Source organism: Pogona vitticeps, chromosome 1, assembly GCF_051106095.1.
Source record: "Pogona vitticeps strain Pit_001003342236 chromosome 1, PviZW2.1, whole genome shotgun sequence".
NCBI classification, from domain to species: domain Eukaryota; kingdom Metazoa; phylum Chordata; class Lepidosauria; order Squamata; family Agamidae; genus Pogona; species Pogona vitticeps.
Genome location: NC_135783.1, coordinates 157,222,305 through 157,245,352, shown reverse-complemented (window position 1 = coordinate 157,245,352; position 23,048 = coordinate 157,222,305). Strand labels below are relative to the sequence as shown.

The 23,048-nt window shown below is 38.8% G+C and overlaps 1 long non-coding RNA gene across 1 annotated transcript; it reads right to left on the bottom strand.

Moving 5' to 3' along the window:
• Positions 1-789: 789 nt before the first annotated feature.
• Positions 790-21,605, bottom strand: LOC144586155 (uncharacterized). Its single transcript, XR_013540915.1, has 2 exons — positions 16,416-21,605; positions 790-13,831 (listed from the first exon to the last, which is right to left on the bottom strand). It is a non-coding gene; the product is annotated as an uncharacterized LOC144586155 (long non-coding RNA).
• Positions 21,606-23,048: the final 1,443 nt, after the last annotated feature.

The following is a 23,048-nucleotide window of genomic DNA, read 5'->3' as shown; positions in this document are numbered from 1 at the left end:
GGAATGACCATGATTCATTTCAGAAATCTCACAAGATATATAGTGGTGGTTAATATTGTGTAGATAATTTTTGCTGAGGAGAAAAGAACCCCTTCAGTGTCCTGCCAAGAGCAAAAGACTGCTAGATTCATGTCCATTATGTGTGACAGACCTATCGATTCCAAGGTGCTATTACATATAAAGCCCTAAATGGTTTAGGCCCTTGTGACCTGGCAGAGCGACTTCTTCCACTTAGTTCTACCCTAGCTAACTAACTAACTAACTAACTAACTAACTAACTAACTAACTAACTAACTAACTAACTAACTAACTAACTAACTAGATAGACAGACAGACAGACAGACAGACAGACAGACAGACAGACAGATAGATAGATAGATAGATAGATAGATAGATAGATAGATAGATAGATAGATAGATAGATAGATAGATAGATAGATAGATAGATAGATAGATAGATAGATAGATAGATAACTGTTAGTGACAAGGAATTTGGACTGTCTATGGAAAAAGACCTCTATTTGGGAATATTTCATTTGAGTGTGATATTTTTCCACTCAGAGGATGACTGACAAAAAGTTAATGCCCTGTGATGTTGTCAGCTGCAACACATGGAAGATGGCAGGGCAGAATCATTGGGAACGTGAGTGAGAGGATACCGTAGGATAGTACAGTACTTCATGTTTTCCCCTCATTGAAATGAGAAAAAAAATGCATGAATGAGACTGCAGTACTATTATGAGGCAATAAAATTAAGTAAAACACCTTAAAACCTCTAAAGAGCACTTTCATGGGGCACCAGTTTTATGGGTGTATAACTCCAGTGTCCCAATCTTCATCAAACTTAGAAGGATTGTAGAGGACAGTTGGGAGATGTTTCTCTGAGATTTTGGTTTCTCTAGGTGCCTGGAGGAAACTTTCCTGGGGGCCCTTTTTGTGGGTGTATAACTCAGATGTCTGAAATTCAGATTTCACCAAACTTGTAGATCTTGTAGAGAAGAATCAATGGAAGGTTCTCTGCAACTTTGGTGTATCCAGGTGCCTGCATGGCCATTTTATGGGGTTTTAAAATCAAGATAAATAATTTCAGGAGAAAAACACACACATAAATTCATGATTCGTGATTCATCCATCTTGAAGAACTATGAATTACAATGAATTGCCATTTTTTCCCATTCCTGTCCATCTCTAGTTTCAGTAGATGAAACAAGTGATGTAAATAGAAGCTATGTAGCTAATGTTATTATTGGCACTCTGCAATGTGACAAGCCTGGTGAAGTATTTCATCTAACATATGGAAAGTAAAAAAGTAAACAATTCCACTATTTCTTATTTATTTATTTATTTATTTGTTTATTTATTTATTTATTTATTTATTTTGCTTTTATACCACCCATCGAGATAAATGTACTCTGGGCGGTTTACAGTCCAAAACAATTAGAATTAAAAACATCAATTTAAAAAACTAAAACAAGCCATGTTTTATGGAACAAGCTACGTTGCTATGCTCTTTGACGATTCTATGAAACTACTCTGGCTGGGTGGTATAAAAGAGTGAAACATCCTCCTCTTTGTAACAAATAACACTCTATACATGAGGAAGGCAGCCAATCCATCTTTCGGATAAAGATTTAAACTTCTTTGTCCAAAAATGTCCCATATCACATGCCTTGCACATGATTTACACAGAGGGGCCAAAGAGATTCAAAGCAACTATCTTGATGTAAATAATTTTAAATGGGGAAAAATGTTCATTAAAGCTCCACTTTGGGTTCTAAATTTCAAAGAAATTGCTCCTACTTTGGCTTTCCTTCCTCAAAATATCATGATGTTTTGGGGGACTTGTTTGGATGCAGCTATATATTATTCTACAAATTATGATTCCTTGCAGCAGATAGTTAAAGAATTTGACTCTCATGAATCTTCCTCCATCAAGATTGTGCATGATTCCTTTTTGGAAAATTGACACATATAATATGGAACTTCAGTGGATTATCAAGAGCAGTCACCTACTTTGTAACTATAGGAATGGAATTTAAACAATACACTGAAAATTTTGAAACAAATAGGGTGATTTAAAGCAAGCATAGGGGAAACTGGCTGAAAAAAATTAGCAATATACTGCAAAGAGTACTTCAATCTAATATGGGTTATTCCAAGACTTTACAAAATAAGTGACATTCTAAATCAACTTGAAGCAAAATTTCATGTCTTCAAGCCAAAATTGTCTCCAGATGAATTGTGTGTGTTTTTTCTCCCTACATTTGTTCTTATAACCTCTTGTAATGTTGAACAGAGTCTATCCAGGTACATACTGATGGACAACAGGAGGTGTTCTGAGTATGATAACTTCCAGATGCATGTGATCATCCAATGCAATCCTACTGTTGATGAAAACTAATCCAGGTATGGCCATTTTACTCTCAAAATGTTTGATTCCTTCAGTCCCTTCTGAACTGGAAGTGAAGAAGAATAAACCTTTTAATTTCTATGTCTGTGTATAAGCATAGATTTTTTTAAAAATGGGTGCTAATATCAGAAAAATTGCAAAGTCATACTTTTGGTTTAATTGGTCATATTTAAATGATTTTAAGGTCATAAATGCTTGCATATTTCTGACATTTTTAAGATCAGAGAAATCTTTGCCTTAGTGATAAAGCTTGCCTTCCTATATGCATTAGCCACTGTAGCAGTGTTAGAAGGTTTTTTTGTGTCTGGTCCATGAGTCTGTCCCTTCGAGCAGCTACATATGTACTTAGAGAAAGGGCTTTGATGCCATATTTTGCATAAAAAGAGGAAAACATCACAAAAAACACTTGTCTCATTACCACTCAAGGTGAGAACTCTCATGGGGGTTGGAAGGCTGTCCTTCCATGTGGAGACATGAAACAAGAAATCGACATGGGTTTGTTGTTGTTTTGCTTCGTGTCCTTATGGGACAGTGCAATGTGCAATTACTTAACAGTTCTAGGTCAATAACAGCAAAAAGCACATGTAGCAATTGGACAAACCAGGCAAGAGGAATCCAGAAGAAATGTCAGAAAATAGGTTTCAGATCACAAAGAGATTTCTACCACAAAATTAGGCAAACCAGGCAAGGGAGATCCTTGACAAAAGTCAAGCACCAATCCAGGGTCCAATCAGTCAGTTTTTAGAACAGCGAGCAACTCCAGCCTTAAACATAGTTGAGCCCCATTTAGGCAACATCTGTAGGTATGCACATACGACATCTTCGCAGGAGTCCTTCTCTAAAGGAGACAAGAAGTTTCTCCCCTAAAGGCAGGCACTCGTCCAGGGTGCCTCTGGCCTCACTCTAGTATTCATTCATGATCTATTGGGGTGGGAGGAGGCCTCTGATTCTAGAGTTGGCCTTCTCAGGAGAGAATTATGTATATCTTCTCTATCCTGAGGGACCAGGATCTTCTGAGGTACTCAGGTCTTACATATCACGTGGCCCCGGATGCTCTGAATCCTCCTCTAAAGAAGATTCCTCTAGCAGATGCACAGCAGGAGCAATGGTCAAAAAGCTAATTTTTCAAAGATCTGATACCCCTTCCTTGGTAGTTGATTGTCGGAATTCCAGAATCTTTTACCAGACTACCATCAAACATTTCTAGTGAGTCTCCACTGGATTAAAGTTTAGTGATATAGATTTGCATTAAATGAAATAAAATGCTATAGCTTATGATGGCATCGTGGCAATTACTCATTTCATTATTGTCAGATAGAAGGTGGCCTTTTCCGCTTTCCACACAACATCAGCATGATGATCATCTTCTGCAGTCTTTCATACAGATCATGGTATTAATCAGAGTCTAGAATATTTTCTTAGATCATACAATTATCATCTGTTGAGGGAAACAGTTGCCTCAGTTTGAGAGTATAGTAATAGTACAGCTTTGGATAAAGAAGTCTCAACAGCCTCGATTGTAGATTATGATGATTATCATCAGACCCATAAATACATATTCACGAAAAGTGTTGGAAGCTGCACATTTATATTCATTGTAGTTTGACTTTACTCAAATCATAAAAGGAATGTGAAGACTCAGGGAGCCTGTTGCTAGAATGAAGTTGATTTTTTTTCATCCTCTGCCTGAAACTTGGGTTCATGACAGCTTTTTGTTGAGTAGGACATTAGCCTTTTGTAATTTATTGCTTTTAGATTAAATCTGGGGAAACTCAATATTGCAGTTGAATGATTAGAGCAATACCCCTTGGAGTAATAAATTTTCTTTGGTGCTGTGCATCTCCCGATCTTGTTTCCCTTCTAATTACATTTACATAAATGATATTCTGAAAAATTAAATTAACATTCCAACTGTTACACAGGCAACAAGAGACAAAAATAACTTACAAACCTGCAACTCTTAATAAAATGGTGAGGTCTTTTCATGAGCTGAATCCCAGCTAACCCTGGAATGACAGCCACACAGCTGTACATTATGCTTTGATAATAACCAATCTGGGTGCTTTTCTTCTGGTTCACAAGATCATGTTGTTTAATCAGGCTTCAAGGAACCCATTTAAAATTAAAGACAGGTGATGGTCCCAAGCATATTATTTAATCATGTTAAAATGGCCTTTGGTTTTGGCCTGCGTCTCTTTTCTTGATTAGGCATCCTTCAGTCTCGAGAGACTATGGTAGGACTTGGAACAGCGTCTAGTGTGGCTGAGGAGGCCAATTCGAGAGGGACAATCCCTTCCACACTGAAGACAAATACAATCTGTACCCTGTCTAGCTCCCTGATTTTGCTGCTTTCATGGCTGCCTCCTTGCCTCAGCCTGCTGGACAAGAGACTGTTCGAATTGGGAGAGGCCATGCTGCACCGCCTGCCTCCAGGCCAAACACTCAGATGTCAGGATTTCCCATCTTTGAGATCCATTTTCAAGGCCTTCAGATCCCGCTTCCAGATATCCTTGTATTGCAGCTGAGGTCTCCCTCTGGGGCAATTTCCCTACACTAATTCTCCATACAGGACATATTTTGGAATCCGACCATCAGCCATTCTTACATGCCCAAGCCAATGTAGATGCCGCTGTTTCAGTAATGTATACATGCTAAAAATTCCAGCTTGTTCTAGGATTACTCTCTTTGGAACTTTGTCCTACCAGGTGATACAAAAGATTCGTTGGAGACAACGCGTATGGAACGGTTCAGCTTCCTCTCCTGCCCTGCAGAAAGAGTCCAGGACTCACTGCAGTACAGGAGTGTGCTCAGGACACAGGCTCTATAGACCTGGATCTTTGTATATGCCATCAGCTTCTTATTAAGCCATACTCTCTTTGTGAGTCTAGAGAACATGGTAGCTGCTTTGCCAATGCATTTATCCAGCTCGACATCTAGGGAGAGAGTGTCAGAGATCATTGAGCCAAGGTACACAAATTCATGACCACTTCCAATTCTTGTGTGGAGATGGTAATAGAGGGAGGTGAGTCCACACCCTGTCCCATGACTTGTGTTTTCTTCAGGCTAATTGTTAGTCCAAAGTCTTGGCAGGCCTTGCTGAAATGATTCATGAGTTGTCGGAGGTCTTCAGTAGAGTGGGCAACAATGGCTGCATCATTGGCAAAGAGGAAGTCCCGCATGCATTTCAGTTGTACCTTGGTCTTTGCTCTCAATCTAGAGAGATTGAAGAGCTTTCCATCTGATCTAGTCTGGAGATAGACACCTTCTGTTGCAGTTCCAAAGGCCTGCTTCAGCATGACAGCAAAAAAGATCCCAAACAGGTCGGCACAAGGACACAGCCCTGTTTCACTCCACTTCGGATGTCAAAGGGATCTGATGTTGAGCTATCAAAAACTACGGTGCCCTTCATTCCCTCATGAAAGGACCTGATGATGTTAAGAAGTCGAGGTGAACATCCAATCTTGGGAAGGATTTTAAAAAGTCTGTCCCTGCTAACCAAATCAAAGGCCTTTGTGAGATCTATGAAGGCCACAAAGAGTGGCTGTCGTCCCCTGCATTTATCTTGCAACTGTCTGAGGTAGAATGCCATGTCAGTGGTGGATCTATTAGCTCGAAATCCACACTGTGATTCTGGATAGACTCTGTCTGCAAGCACCTGGAGCCTCTTCAGCACAACACGGGCAAGTAGCTTCCCTACAACATTGAGAAGAGAGATGCCACGGGAGTTATTGCAGTTGCTTCTGTCTCCTTTGTTCTTGTACAATGTGATGATGTTTTCATCCTTCATGTCCTATAGTACTCCAACTTCGCTCCAGCAAAGACGAAATACTTCATACAGTTCGGTCGTGATGGCCTCTTTACAGCACTTCAGCACTTCAACAGGGATGTTATTCTTTCCAGGTGTCTTGCCAGAGGCGAGGGTATCCAAGGCCACTTTTATTTCTGCTAAGGTTGGTTTCACTGTCCCACTCTTCCAAGACAGGCAGGCACTCAATGTTATTTAATGCTTCTTCGGTTACTACATTCTCTCTGGAATATAGCTGAGAGTAGTGCTGCACCCAGCGTTCCCTCTGCTGTGCTCGGTCCTGGATGATCATACCTGTAGCAGATTTCAAGGGAGCAGATTTCTTCTGTATTGGACCTAAAGGCTGCTTGATACCGTCATACATTCCCTTGATGTTACCTGTGTCCACTGCTAACTTTATCTGAGAGCAGAGCTAAAGCCAATAATCGTTGGAACATCTCCTGGCAGCCTGTTGGACTTGGCTACGAGCAGCTCAAAGAGCCTGCAAGCTGTACTCACTAGGACAGGCTTTGTATGCTGCTAGAGCTCTCCTCTTATTCTCGATGGCTGGCTCCTCCAAATGGGCTTCAAACCAGTCATCCGTCTTTTTGGTCTTCTTGCCAAATGTGGACAAGGTGGTGTTATAAACAGTGTTCTTGAAATGTTCCCATCATTCAGGTGCATTTGCATCAGCCGGGCCTAGAAGGGTTTCCTCAAGCGCTTGCGCAAATTCCTCCACTTTTCTTTGATCGTGAGTCTTGCTGATGTCAATACGTGGTCTTCCTTCCTGTTTTGTGTGATACAATCTCTTTGTTCACAGTTTTACTCTACTACACACCAGGGAGTGATCAGTATCACAATCAGCACTCTGGTAACTGCGTGTGATCCGTCATATGGCTTGATCATTGTGCACCTTCACAGAGTGTTTTGTGGGTATCATCTCACTGGGCTTGTCTTCTCCAGAGTGCAGTGGAGATACATACAAAAGGGTACTGCCTCCCTTATTCACTTGATTCACATTTTGGAAGGAGCCAATCCCCCCCACCCGAAAGAAGAATGAAACAGCATATATTGCAGGGTAGTTTATATAGAAAACCTAATCCATTTCCTTTTGGGAAAGGAGTACAACAAGGCTGTATATTGTCTCCCTGCTTATTTTACTTATATGCAGAATAAATCATGCGAAAAATGAATATTTTGGCATCTGCCCAGGTCAAGAATATTAATGTGCTATCTGCATGTACCAATGAGAGTGCTGGAGAGGTGGAGTCACAAGATATAAGAGTCACCTGTTCCTTTTGTTCTCCCTCTGCTAAACAATGTGGATTTCTATGATCCACAAGCCAAGTGAATTTATGTATTTAATTTCCCTGCTTTGATTAGCTGGTTGAAATTGACTTTTTGTTACATGGGCTGGGCCCATTTTCTAAGCAAAGTGACATTTACCAACAAGTCAGTTTGCTAATTGGAGGGGGAAACTTCAGTATTTTAAAATTAACATTTATAGGACCCAGTGCCCCAAGATCCAACAGCAAGCTGCATGCATGGAGCATTGGAACCTTCTTTCAGATGAGCTGCCCTGAATTTCAGGGGAACTACCAGTAGTAGTGGAAACTGGATTTATAAAAAAAAATGTGAAAAACTCTGCTGTAGGCAAAGAAACCAGTTCTTTGGGGAAAAGCTGTAGATTCGTTCCTCTGTTGGTGACAAATGTTTCATATTTTCTGATTGTCCGTGCAACTACAGAAGCCAAAACACTATTATTTTCCTTGAAGAGACTGATTCTGCCCCTGAACAGTCTTCCTGAAAGCTTTTCTGTTACTGCAAGACACTCCATATGTTAGTCTTAGACATTTGTTACATGACTAAACCCCTGCAACTTTTCTTTTTAGGCAGTTAATTTGCCAGATTGCCTTGCCTTATCCTGTCATACGAAACTGGGCAGCCCAGTGAAATGTTTTGGGGAGGCTGATTAGACTTCTCCTGCTTATCTGCAAGACTGCTCTTCACTCTTCGATAACCAGTCTTTGCTATGTTTAAGCATTAAATATAATAAATTTCAGCAACAGATGTTGGTGATCTCATCCAAGACCAAAATGCCTTTTTAGACATTGTTTGGTTGTGCAAGAAGAGACCCAAATTGTTGGCTTCAGATAAGTGAAAGCCCAATCTGTTTTCACTGGCAAGACTGAGTCTGTTATCTGTAAACATTCGCATTTTAAAAATGGGATCAAAAGCTGCAAAGGGACATGATTGTGTTAGAAAATGTACTCTCTCTCTCTCTCTCTCTCTCTCTCTCTCTCTCCTCACAAAAATGACTGTGAATTTGTGGAAAATTGGCAGTCCCTGATTTCCACAGCAGTAGACTAGAGTTGTTGTTGTTTTAGCAGCATTAATTGCAAGGAGTCTCTGGACAGGGATTTTATAGACTGTTTGAGACACAACTGTATGGTGAAAACATCTGCAGAAACATGACAGGGAACATCCTCTGAGGAATCAAGTCAAGAGAGCCCTTCAACATCCTCCCCCTGCTTTGTCTGAGTGGAGGGCTGACAGCTGCTAAAGGGCATCCCAGTTAAAAATCAATGCAGGAGTGGATGGGATTGGTGCAGAAGAGGGAAACAATAGGCCAGGAAGTCTGAGAAGAAGTCTAGCAAATGTTGGTGTTGTTTTTTTTTGTTGGAGCGATAAAAGCCATATAGTCTCAATCCTTCCCATCCCTCAGAATTATGTCTTTAGACATAATTCGCTAACAATTGCGAATACGAGAATAACTCATTGTTCTTAGATTTAAATGTTGTCTTTTAATGATGTAAGCCACTGTTGTATACTCATTGTTTTCAGCTTTAAATATTGTTCTTTCAATGATATAAGCCACCTTGGGTCAATTTTAAGGAGAAAGGTGGGGTAAAAATATTATAAGTAAGTAAGTAAGTAAGTAAGTAAGTAAGTAAGTAAGTGAGTGAGTGAGTGAGTGAGTGAGTGAGTGAGTGAGCGAGCGAGCGAGTGAGTGAATGAATAAATGAATGAATGAATGAATGAATGAATGAATGAATGAATGAATGAATGAATAAATAAATAAATAAATAAATAAATAAATAAATAAATAAATAAATAAATAAATAAATAAATAAATAAATAAATAAATAAATAAATAAATAAATAAGAGAATGTTGGGGCCATGGGATTTTTATTTCCTTCCTAATGATTTTCTTACACAGTTGAACACATGAATAAGTAGACTGTACTTTCTGTACAAACAATGGAAATAGGTTTTCTTCCACAGTACATATCTGACATTTGAGGACGTGAAAAGACATGTTAGTCTGCTGCCAAAGTTAAAAAAGACAGTTGTGCCATCTTAAAGATGAAGTTTTTTATTAGGCATTAGCTATCATGGACTCAGGAGACCTGGGTTCGAACCTCCACTTGGCCATGGAAAATCATTGAAGGGAGGTGCTGGTAAAAGCAGTCCTTAAATACAACAACAATAACAATGGATGGGAGCCCACTCAGCCATATAATGAAGCCTTCCTTTACAGATGGAGCAACCTAGGGAAAGATGGGAGTGGGGAGGTGAGACATGTGGTTGAGAAAGATGATTGAACATTCATTTGAGTACGCAAAAATGAACAAGGGGGAAGAGGGAAAGGAGGGCATCTCTGGTCAAATTAAGCTAGGGGGAGAGAAAAAAACAGCAGTCTGAAAGTAGTGCAAATAGGTGAAGATAGTAGATGAATTTTGAGCAATGAAGGAGGTATTGCAGCCACTGCAGTGGCAAAGGGGGAAGCAAGAAGATGAAGAAGGAAAATAAATTGAATTTATTAGTGAGGGAAGACTGGAACTGTAGAAGTGACAGCTTTCTGGGTGGGGTAACAGAGGGAATGAGGAAAAACAATAATTTGCAACTTTCCCTTGATTCACATATAGCTGAGCTGTGAGACCATCAATCTAGGGAGCAAACCTTCCTCTGCTTGGTGGCCTGAAAAGAAGCTGGTGGTCATGGGAAGTTGCACAAGATCAGGTTATCTCCTAAGAACTCCCCTGCTGTTCTGCTGCCTCTCTCGTTGTGGTCTCTATTTCTCCTAGCGGTGTGACCTACTCACTCAAAGCCATAGAACAATCATCCTTCCACCATTACACACAAACTCAATTCTAAAAATGATTAGTAAACCAAGTTGAATGAGAGAACCAAGAAAAACAATATTTCAGAATGCAAAAAAGCAAAAGAAAGAAAGAAAGAAAGAAAGAAAGAAAGAAAGAAAGAAAGAAAGAAAGAAAGAAAGAAAGAAAGAAAGAAAGAAAGAAAGAAAAGGAAAAGGAACATTGTTTAAAGAATGAACCAAGGATTTTATCTCTACACTACAGGAAATGTGTAAAAGTATAGTTTGAAAATCACACATCCAAGGTAGCCTGTGTTTTTCTAACTCATATCTAAGAAGCAGGCCTGGCACAACCATTTGCCATTAATTTTTAGGACTCTTATTTACAATTTTCTGCACCATCACAACATACCAGTGCATGACTTGAAGTAGTAGACTTGGCCCATGAAAACCTGCTGATTGTCTGAATCTTTAGTGGTCTAATAAAGATATAACCTGCTCCTGCATTTGCAATGTGCAATGGCATCATTACTGTCTTTTTTTTCAGAACTATTAAAGATACAAGTAGTTTATGCTTTAAGAAATTAAAACTAATGATTGAACTTGTTTTCCCCAAAATCCAGTTTTTAATCTTGTATTACAACAGCAATAAAAACCTGATTTAGATAAAGAATAAGAATAAGAACACATAATAAAGCAACTGTACTCAAGCATTTAGGTAGAGTCATGTTGAGAACAATATGCATAACATTCTTGTTCAGGTCAATGAGATTGATTCCTTAACTTTGTAAAATATTTACTGCTTAATTGACTTCCTTTTGTAAACTCATACAAATACCCTTGATAAATATACAAGAAAGCTTTCTGAGTGACAGGTTCACAATTTATCTTTTCAGAGAAAAAATGTGTTGCTCCACAACAAACAAAGAAACAGACAGGGAGATCATAATTGAGAATAGTTGCAATTTTCAGTTCTGTCTAGAAATCCTTCCTTAAAGGTCTTTAGGGCTGGTTGAGCTATGTTGACACACGCAGGCAAACATGCACCTGTCAGAGATTGATCTATACAGTATTTGCAAAGGACACTACTTGCTGGTAAATTTCTTGGGATTAAGATGTTTAAGAAGGCTCTCCTTTTGTTTAGTCCTCCTACATATTCCTAGAAAGAAAAGTAGATTTGCAAGTTAATCACCATTGCTATAGTGATTATTTCACCATTTTTAAGAAAATCTCATGTTCATTTCAAATATGAACAATATCATTGAGTCCAAAATATATTTCTTCTACTAGTCTACTCTGTATTTCATTTTCCCCCCTAATGTTTCCTGCCAAAATGTTGTAGAGTTCCAGTTATCATCTGAAGATTTGGAATTGAAATTCTTCATTGTTGAGACCTGAGATTCTGTAGCTTCTGGAAGGGCTTCATGAAAAGGACCATTTCTGTTTCAGATTAATCTGAAAAACAAACTTGACCATGCGATAATTTTAGTGCTGGCTTGGTTGATTTTTCTGCCTGGAACGTCTGTAAAAGCCTGATGTTGATCTCTGTATATTGGAAAAATCAGATACAATGTCTAAGGGTGCAGTTATACTGAGAATAAGAACTGTTGTTGAATCAGGTTTTGCATAATTAAAATCATTTTTTTAATCCTAGCTACATGACACAGAGCAAAGCCCTCTTATTTTTGACCACAATCTGAATTTTAAAAAACTGAGTTTTTAAAATGAAATCAGCTAATTTAACAAGCTTCTGAAATTAACTAATTTAACATGATTCTGACTAATTTAACATGCTTCTGAAATTAATTCTTTATGAATCACTTCAGGCAGTGTGAATGCCCCTTTTGTACAGTCATGCCCCGCTTAATGATTGCCCCGCATTACGATGAATCTGCTTTACGATGATGTTTTTGCGATTGCGAAACAATGGTCTAAATGGGGGAATGTTGCTTAGCGATGATCGGTTCCCTGCTTTGGGAACTGATTTTCGCTTTACAACAACCAAAAACAGCTGATTGTCGGGTTTTCAAAATGGCCACCGGGTGCTTAAAATGGCTCTCTGCTGTGCTTAGGGACAGATTCCTAGCTATACAGTCACTGAAAATGGCCACCTTATGGAGGATCTTTGCTGGACGGTGAGTTTTTACCCCATTGGAATGCATTGAATGGTTTTCAATGCGTTTCAATGGGATTTTTAATTTCGCTTTACAATGTTTTCGCTTAACAGCAATTTTCCTGGAACGGATTATCGTTGTTAAGCAAGGCACCACTGTATTAAATACTGCCTTTGTAGGCGGCCATGGGTTTCAGATGGGAGGAACACTGCTGCCTCTCCAATATATATATTGCATCACTGTAGCAATATGCCACTTAAATTTTCTTTTTTTAAAAAAGGGAGAGAAATGCAGCCTTTCCAAAGAATGCCTGAAAACTGAAGAAATACTGCACAACATTGAAAATGTGGTCTGCAAACATGCTGATTAGAGAAATGATTTAAAACCTCATGTGTTGTTTCCAGAAGTGGTTTTTAAACCCTACTTTATATCAGATAAACAATTTTAAAACTGAATGCATATAGTGGTACAAAAACAACATGATTGTGAATTGATTCAAAATACCTTGGAGATACAAATCAGCAGTGCAACCCCGCCCTAAGTATAGTCTAGGTGCCCTACCAGCCAGCTAGCTATACTGTGCACAGGAGTGTTTCTATTCTTTTAGGGCTGTTTACTGCCTTGTCCATCAAACAGTCAAGAAAAAGAAGAAAAAAATAGTGACAGTGTTTGTGGGTATAACAAATACTTCACAATATTAAAGGACAACACAGTTTTCCCCCCAGTTCTCTTTATCTCTTTGTTTCACCTTTTACCAAGAAGTACCCAATCCTACTCTCCTCATCATGGTAACAGAAGAATAAAGGCACTCTTAGTTCTTACTGCAGACAAACAAGCTTGCTGTTTGTTGATGGCTGGATAGAGAACACAGCTGAAACTGAAAAGCAGAACAAAGGAAAGTGAAGTACAGTTCATAACATGATGTGCTGATACCTAACTTTTCAAAAGTAATCTTCATATACAAGTTTTTTTAAAAGATCACTTGAGCACTTAGAGTAATGGAGATGACAACAAGAACAGTAAAGAACGACACTCAGTGATGGGAAGTCTTGAGGTAGTAGACTTTGAGACAGTCTTTCAGATTAAGCTTTTCTATAAAATTGCTCTGTTTTATTCACTGAGTTTTTCTTAATTTATTGTGGTTCTTCATTTCTGTCATTCTTTGAGTGAAAGCTGTCATTCACAAATTGAAAAGACAACCCCTTCCAAAGCATAGGATTTATTTATTTATTTTGTGGTGGGGGGGGCATAGATGGGAAGCATAGTTCAGGAGGAGGATGCCACCACTTGCCTTGTCCTGCTACAGAGCTGAGCCCATGGCGTCTGATGAAGTGGCTGAAGCCCACAGGGGCTGATGGCAGGTAAAACTTGTTAGTGACAATGATGGCTCAGATTTTGTTCTTGTTTTCATCCTTGATTTCTGAAACATATACACAAGACAACTGTTTCTGAAAGATGACTAATATATCTTTTTAAAAGAACAGGCATGTCAGGTGGAACACTTTTCGTTTCAAGAAGAGAAGGCAAAATATAACATTAAGCTGGCTCCTATCCAGGACTTTTCAAAAGCTGAATGCTTGCTGAATCCTGAAGCAACCATGCATAGTGCTCTCTCTCCAGTGTCTCATGACCGGTGGGATTTCTCTCGTTCTGTCTTTTCCAGCTCAAGTCTCTCCTTCGCTACCCTCCAGAACGTAACTGGGGATATCAACAGGAGATGGCCTTCCATTCCTTTATGGAGAGTCAGCATTAAATATGACACAGGAGTTTTGAATGTGGTTTGCATGTCCTATGTGTTGCCTTTCTATGAACAGCAGGGATTTGATTTGGCCATAAAAAGGAGTATGAGAGCAGTCTATAAATAATGTTAATAAATGAATGAGATCTGCTTTTCTATTCTAAAAAGAGACCACTCTTGGAAGTAACTAGTTAAAACAACTGCTTACCTGCAATTAGTTTTTTTTAAAACATTAAGATATAAACACTTTGCATTACAATTATAGCTTACCATCTTTTAAAGTGTAATTACAACTTTTAAGTTACTTTTATAGTTACAGGACTGTGGTTGGAAGTGGATTATTCCCACGTTGACTCAGGTTGGGGGTGAGTAAATGAAAAACATTTTGAAAAAAGAAAAATGATTAAAAGTGATCATTTGAGTTGGTTTTGGGAAACAAAAGTAAAGATGTGCTTGCTTATGCGTAAAGGTAACAGTGACTAACTTGCTTGTTTGGACATTGAACTGTAATTGCACCTACAAGCTCTGAGAAGTTTTTAAAAATCACAATAAAAATACATAGCATACATTGTATGAATATATGAATTGACCCTAAGTATTCAGGTGAATATTCTGCAGGCCCTGAATGCTTATACAAATTCAGAATAGAAAGGGTTGCTGTCTTTTTATTCAGGAAAATGAAGATCTAAGAAATGCTTATGTGGCATGCTCTTAACTAACCTCATAGGTAGAGAGCATATTATCCATCTGTCATTTGGTTTGAAGAATAGTATTTATTGTGATTTGCTGTAATAATCATGATTAATACTGCCTTTTCTTAAAATTGTTTTGCTTTCCATTATGCAAGATCAGCTTTTCTTTCAGGGAGCTGAGAGGCTGGCTTTAATTAAATTTGGGAAAGGGAGCCTGACTAATTTTAAGATTATTAGTAAGGAACCCCATCTATACTTGGCATATAAAATTTGAAAACTGGAGAAATAACATTACCGTATTCTCCAGACCAATATGCTACTGGAAATGTAAGTTCTAATTCAGTGAATGTGATCTATTTTCCAAGCACATTGTACTAAACTAAGGTGCTAGCACCTTCTTCTCTGCCAGAATACATTTCTAAATACCAGTGTTTCTTGCACAAGGCATGAAACCTTCCTTCAGTTTCTTTATACAACAGACTGACATACTGTATATCCTAAATGCATACACAGTAGTCTTCATCCTAGTCTTAATTTATACAGTATTTCAATAGGGGATTCAGGACTTCCTGGGCTGGATACAGACTTGTTACAGGGCACCAAGTTAAATCAAAGGGTTTTAAGTAAGAGATGTTCCACTAATTGCTATAAGTCCACTCCAAATACAAGCAAATTTGGATCGAACTCAATGTACAGAATTTTAAAACTGTTTATGTTCTGGTGGCTAAAGTTACAGGTACGTGCATGATCAACAAATAAGACACTTCAAATGGAGGCTTAATCTTCAAATCTGTATATTAAGAATATGTCCTTTTAAAAAAGCAATTATTATTCCTTGTGGCTCTGTGTAAATGAAGTTTGCTCTAACATGCGAAGTCTTATGCCAAGGACACTTCTGCATAAATTAATTGTTTTGTTAAGGCATTGCCACTGATTTTTACCAGAAGTGAATTTTATGTTGAAACTTGATTTTCCAAGAGTTTTTAACACATAGAATAAAACTCACAGCATTTCCTGGCAGAGAATTGTTCTCATGCTGAGAACAAAAGTGAACAAATCTGGCACTGGAGTTTCCCACTGAATTATGGCTCTTCCAGACAGAACATTTGCTTCCCCAACATACCAGGTTCTGCAGAGATATTAATGGACATTCCCCATCCAAGTCCAGATGACATTCTTCCTATTTCACTCTGTTATGTTTTGCCCCCATATCTTTTTGTTTCGCCTATGCCTTTGGTTTTTTTCCTGCACCAGTTTGTACTGAGGTGGGATTTGGTGCTATCGCACTTCCCATGATGCCTGTGATGGCCTGTACTGGTTTGAAGCTTTTGGAAACATCTTGCAGAGAAATAGACTAAACTGCTGAATCTTCCTGTTAACAAGTGTTTCCCATAATAATAATAATTTAAAAAACCTGGATTAGTAATATACTATCTCTATTAAAAATAAAAATAATAATGCAAAAATCCCATCTCTCTAATTGATCCTTTTTGCAGTTGATTGGGAGTGGGGTGGAAGGGAGCTCTTTCTAGAGTCTCTCAAATTGACAGTTGAATTATTCCTCCTCTACTCACCTTGTATAAGATTTTCTTCTGGTTCTATTCTTATGGCAGACCCGCACAGCCTAATTCTCCTTGATGAGCCATCAAAGGTCTCTTCTTGTCCCTGTCTGGCTGCTGAGCTTCATCCTCACAGCTCTTCCTTTTTGCTCCACACAGTGTACCAAGGGAGGAGGACAAGTTGAGGGGGTTCTCTTCCTCCCACCTCTGATTAGCTAAAAGAAATGAGAATCCCCTCCTTTTAAAACCTTGTGCGTTTGTGTGTGTTTTCTGTTTTGTAGAGATGATCCTGCTTGCTGAGGAAAAGGGAGATGGGAGGCGAGGTGGAGAAAGGTGCAGATATTGGGAGTTGTGTTTGGATGTGGAAATGATAAGAAGCTGTAAAGAAGCATTAATGAGCATCCTGCAGGGTGAGGAAAATGCAGCACAGCAAAGCTATTTTTCTGGAAGAGCCCTCAGACTAAAGAGAAATTTGGAGATTCCTCCTGAGGAGAAACATCTGGGGAATTTTGTGGGAAGCCAATGGGATTTTAGTAAATTGAAATTTCTCTGGACTGGGTATCCATTCTACACATTTCCACTTCTCACTAAATATGAAGATGAAATAATAAGATGTACAGGAGGACATGAACAAGCCTGGCTCCACTCCATGACCAACCTGGACCTTTTTTTGGTGCAGCGGCAGGTGTACTCTTTTTTGTGGGGCTGGGCTAGAGTGAAGCCTGTATGCACAGAAGGGTCTCTTTAAAAGATTGTTCCCAACCAAGTGACACTTTCCAGCACCATCAGATATGATCTTTGATTGCAGTCTAATCACACCCTTAGTTACTGTAGGATTAATAAGAATCTTAGATCCTCCAAAGGTGAGACATTGTGTAAAGCTAGATGCCATAACTGGAAAAGACCTTTCTTTGGTACTCATCTGTTTCAAGAGAGAAGAAGATGGGACAACTCAGAGAAGAGCCTTCAAGGACTACATTAGCATACATGCAGATGAAGATGGCATCACATATATAAACAGAGATTCTATTCTAAAGTATTGGGGCATGGGAGGGAATAATGAGAAATAATGACAAAGTTTAGATATTCTCAGTTACTTGGTGTTAGTGAAGAACAAAATAAAACCCCAACATTACAGAACTTTTTAGGATTTTTCTTCTGATAAGTGTTAGATGTCAACCAAAGTATTATTATTAAACTGGCAAATCTTTATTTATGTCACATCAGCGTTGCTACGAATTCGTGACATAAAATGTGATTTACGTGTCACGGAGGAAGAATCTTATAACCATTAATACACATATTCAATTAGTATCTACTCAAAGATCAGAGATATATTGTAGCTGTAATTTCAGTTCTCAGGGTAACATGACTCCTGTAATCTTCTTGACAAACACAAGGAGGTTCTGCCAATTATTTTAGGTAATAGAATTTGTACAACTGTGTTGATGCGTGATATGGAGAAAATGGGAAGATACTTTATAAAAAAACCCCTTATTTCTCAAAACTTTCATAGGCAGTTTCTCCCTACTCATCATCTTACTCTTCTCCCATCCCTCTGACACAAGCACTTTAGTATATTTACTAAATTTTGGCCAGCAATAAGTGCCTCACGGTTAATTCTAAAATTCCACATGCTTCCTTCTCTCAACATTAAATATTAACAAACAAGCAAATGAACAAATTTCTTATTAGGAGCCTCGTGGTGGCTAAACTGCTGTATTGCAGCCAAACCAGTTTTCTGTTTATTCTCTCCTTATGTATTTTCTATTCTATTGTTGTATTCTGTTTATTACAATATGATTTATGTAATCGTTTGTGTTTTTTGTATTATTTCACTGTTTTTACTATATTGGAAGCCGCCTAGAGTGGTCTTTTAGACCAGACAGGCGGGGTATAAATCAAATAAATAAATAAATAAATAAATTAAAACTGTGCTCACGGCCCGAGGTTCAATCCCAGGTAGCTGGCTCAAGGTTGACTCAGCTTTCTATACTTCCGGGCTTAGTAAAATGAGTACCCAGCTCACTGGGGGGGTGGGGGCAATGTGTAGCCTGCAGAATTCACTTGCAAACAGCCGAGAGAGTTCTTTAAGTGGTATGGGGCGATTTATAAGCAGCACACTTTTTCTTAGTCTATTCTCATATTTTATTTACCTTTTTATTTCTTCATCAGTTTGTTAATTATGGGCCTTCAAGTTGTTCCTGGTTTATGATGACCCTTCCTTCCATTTTTTGTATAAAGCATTCTAATGTGATTTATCTCTCTCTCTCTTTGGGGTGCTCCAGAACTCTGCAGATTCCCAGAAGGAAATGCTGGTTTTCCTCCTGGGAGGCACAATGTGAATCCAACTCTTCACCCCTAGTCTTCAGCCAGGTGTTCCAAACCAGAGTGCAAGCCAGCCAGCTTAGCTAGTTTTTTATATTTACAGCTATCCTTTCCTCCCATGAGATTAAAGTGGCATATATAGCTCTTCTGCTTCCAACTTGGTTCTCATAATGAACCTGTGAGGTAAGTTAGGCTGAGAGAGAGAGAGAGAGAGAGAGAGAGAGAGAGAGAGAGAGAGAGAGAGAGAGAGAGAGAGAGAGAGTAGTCCAACATCATTGAGTTGAATAGCTCTGTGAGATTTTTCCAGTCTCTTGGTCCAACATTCTCAGCACCACACCATACTGGTTCATATAGTGACTCTTTATACCTTGAAGAGATAATTGTAGACAACAACAACAACAACAACAACAACAACAGCAACAACAACAACAACAACAACAAGAACAACAATATTGAGTGAAAATTTATCATTGAAACACAAAGGAAGGATAACCAGTTAGGAAAGCAACTGATTCATTTCACAAAAATGCTGTAATCTTACTTGAAAAACCAGGTGAATATTTCAAGGAACCAGCCAAGAGTACAGAATGCATTCTGCAATCATCCACCTCAGCATTCACAGTGGCTGAAATTGCTTGGTACAGCAAGTCAGAAGCAGAGTAGGCCTGTTGAAAAAGTGGGTACAGTATTTGGTGAGTCAGCTCCTCTGCAAGTTCCACTGATCCGCTGGGCCCACTCTAGACACAATTTCCTGGACAACAGGACTTCAGGTAATGAAGCACAAAGCAGCAGCATGTGTTGTTCCTTCCTCATGGATTGTTTAGTGGGGTCATAGCCCCACAATTATAAAAGCAACCCAAAACAGTTAACAATAAGCTCACAAAAGAGTATTCCTTTTTTTATTATTATTTAGGATTGCAACTTAGTGTTGCCTCAGCAACTGAAAAACATAGTTATGCAGAACTAATTATTTGTTGCTGGTTACTTCCAACTTCTACCCCTGTGTTACTAAGGAGAAAATGCCACTGAGAAGGAATAGGTGAAGAAAGCAATTCTAGGGTTAACTATGCCACTCAAAGGACTGTAAGTGTGTACTTTGGTTTTAGGGTATGATTATGAATTTTAAAAGAAGGAGAATTCCTCTTATTCACTGACTTACTATTGAATGGCTCAAAATATTGAAGAAAGGCTAGAAAATCTGTGTATGTGTGGGTAGGTGGAAGAATAAAAGAAAGGTGTGAGAGTCAATATAATGTGCCTAGTTAAATACAAGAAACAACAATGTCCAGAAATTAGGCCCAGCCCCTAAAGAACATATATGTATGCACGGGAGCAAAATGTGTATACAGCTGGAGTTCTCTTTTCACTTTTCTGTACTGCTGAACAGACGGCACTTTTAAAACTGCACAGTGGGTTGTCTGTTTCGCTGAGGGAAGAGCTGCAGCAGAAGTGTTGGTTGAGAAGAGAAAGGAAAAAGTAAAGCTTTGATTGTATGCGTGGTCCTCCTGTGCACACATATCTATTCTTTGGATCTCTGCCTAGAAATGGTTGATATGTAATGCTGCTCCCATTATTGTTGGAGCAAGTATACAAATAAGTTCCTATTGATTCTAAAAACCAAAGGAAAATCTCTTTCAGTGCGTTAAACCTTAACCTCCATTAGGACGCAGTGCCAGAAGGTGCACTATTGAACTCTATCGTTCTTATGGCAAGCCTTGACATGTACAAGGGCTATATTCTGTATTCTTCAAACCTAGACAAGTACAGCTTACAATAGAAAATTGGGAAAGTGTAAGCTTCCAGTTAAAGTGTCAAAATCAAAAAGAGGTTGGAAACTTTCCAACTCCATCAAAATCAAAGTATTTGACTTATTGAGCACAAAACCATCAGAATATGTGGCACTGGGTGCATATTCCTACCAAATATCTTATTTATTATTATTCTTTTTTTTTTTTTAGGTAGGTGTGTTCAGCAAAGTTTTGGAACTTGTCACATCAACTTGTGAACTGGGAGGACAGGACTAAACTGGACCCTGCCCTCAAGGAAAGGGTAAGTCATTAGAATTACCGAGCCTACCTCTGTGAGGTGAAATAGATGTGTTGCATGAATTGATTGTAGCACTTGTAATTTCAATACTATACCCCAATGTTTCCCAACTTCCATTATGAAGATAGGTTCAAAATCCGTTCCTTGTCATCCCTTTGGAACAACTCTACCTTTCATTTACATGCATCCACAGTTTGACAACTGAAATGCAAATGAAACTGAGTAACAAACTAGCGGCACTTGAAAACAACCTAATTTTAAGTTCCATAGAAAGCCCTGAATTATTTAGCATGAACAGTTTTACAAGATGAGAATCAAGCTGTGAAAGAGAATGGGGAAAGACCATTCATTTTGACATTTTCAGAAGCCCTTAAAATGCTGATTTTCACACGGTAAATCCACGACTGTTGAATTGTCTGCTTGCTTTCTCAAAGAAATACTCTCTTTGCTGGGTTGCAGCCTGCTGTGGTCAAGTACGATGGAAATAAAAGTGCTGCTAAAGAGTGACTGATATGTATTCCCACCACTGCTGGCCAATGTTGGTTTTACACTGGCCAGTTTTGTGGGAACACAAAAGCAACAGGAGACAGTAAACTCTCTTTAAACTTTCCGTCACCTCTGCTGCCCTGGATGTTGCTTCTGGCATCCCTCCCATCTCTCCTCTCCCCTAGAGTATTAACTCTGTCAGGACCAACTTCCAGATGCCAGTTTTATCACACACATGTCAACAGCAGAAATGTAATATATTAACAAATATGAAATATTATCACACCTCCTCCAAAGACAAAAAGAAACAAAGCCTGTTCCTTTATCCTGTAGATTTTTATAGCCTCCCCAACACTGCTGTGATCCTCACTGAGAATATTTACATCACCGTCCTGTACAGGTTTATTTGGAATTAAATCTCATGGTGCTTAATGGATTCCATTTCCAGGCGAAATGTTTTGGATTGTAGCCTTATCTCAGAGTGTGATCAGATGGCTGGAAAGGCAGTGCCTAATCACACCAGAAAGCATTGCTTTGCAGGGAGTGATCTCTCTCAATGTGATCCTTCCATCTGCTGGAGAAAAATGCTCAGCCTAGCCTTCCAAATGAGTAGCCCTACAGCTGGACCAAAAAAATCCACCTTGGGCATGGATTGGTGTCAGGCTGGCGTGGAATTCCCCAAACATAATTTATTTATTTATTTATTTATTTATTTATTTAATTTATATGCCGCCCACTCTACCCAATGTGATCATTGGAAAATGAATTGCTCTTAACTGTTCCACAAGCACTCCAAAATGAGGTTGGTTACCTTGTGTGATCACACCCTCCCTTTAGTTTCACAGTTAACAGCACAAATGAGAAACTTCTGAATGGCATGATCCGAATAAATGGTTCAGAGGTGAAGCACTGTCAATTTGCCTAATTTCCTTTCAATAACCATGGAGATAAAATACTTTTCTGAACTGGGCTGAAAGAACAACCAGAAGGCCGGTTGAGGATAGTTCTAAAAAATTCAATTACATCTTGCCAAATTCTGCAATACATAATGATTCTTAAGAGTAGCAAAATGTCTTCTGGTTGAATACTGCAACTAAAAAGCTATATGATTTAAAATTTAATTTTACTCAACAAGTATTAAGGTTTAAAGCAACTTATAGTCTCCAAATCCTGTGAGATACTAGTTCCCCTCACCGGTTAGGCCTCATGTTGACTTCTGTTTCCAGTTCTAGATACTGCACTTCAAGAAGGATGCGGACAAATTGAAACAAGTTCAGAGGAAGGCAACAAGGATGTTCAGGGGCTGGAAATCAAGCCCTATGAGGAAAGACTGAAAGAACTGGACATGTTTAGCCTAGAGAAAAGAAAACTGAGGGGAGATATGATAACACTTTTCAAATACTTAAAAGTCTGTAATACAGAGGAGGAGCAGGATCTGTTCTCAGTCATCCCCGAATGCAGGACTTGCAACAATGGACTCAAGTTACAGGAAGCCAGACTTCAGATAATCTCAGGAAAAACTTCCTAACTGTTAGAGCAGTACAGCAATAGAATCAATAACCTCAAGAGGTGGTGAGTGCTCCAACACTGGAGGCATTCAAGAGAAATTTAGACAACCTCCTCGCAGATATTCTTGGATTTATATTCCTGCATTGAGCAGGGAGTTGGACTCAATAGCCTTACAGGCCCCTTCTAACTTTATTGTTCTATGATACTATGAACTTTTATTCTGTTTACTAATATAAATACATTGGCTGAAATCCAGTAGTAAGTTGCAACCAGAGTAAG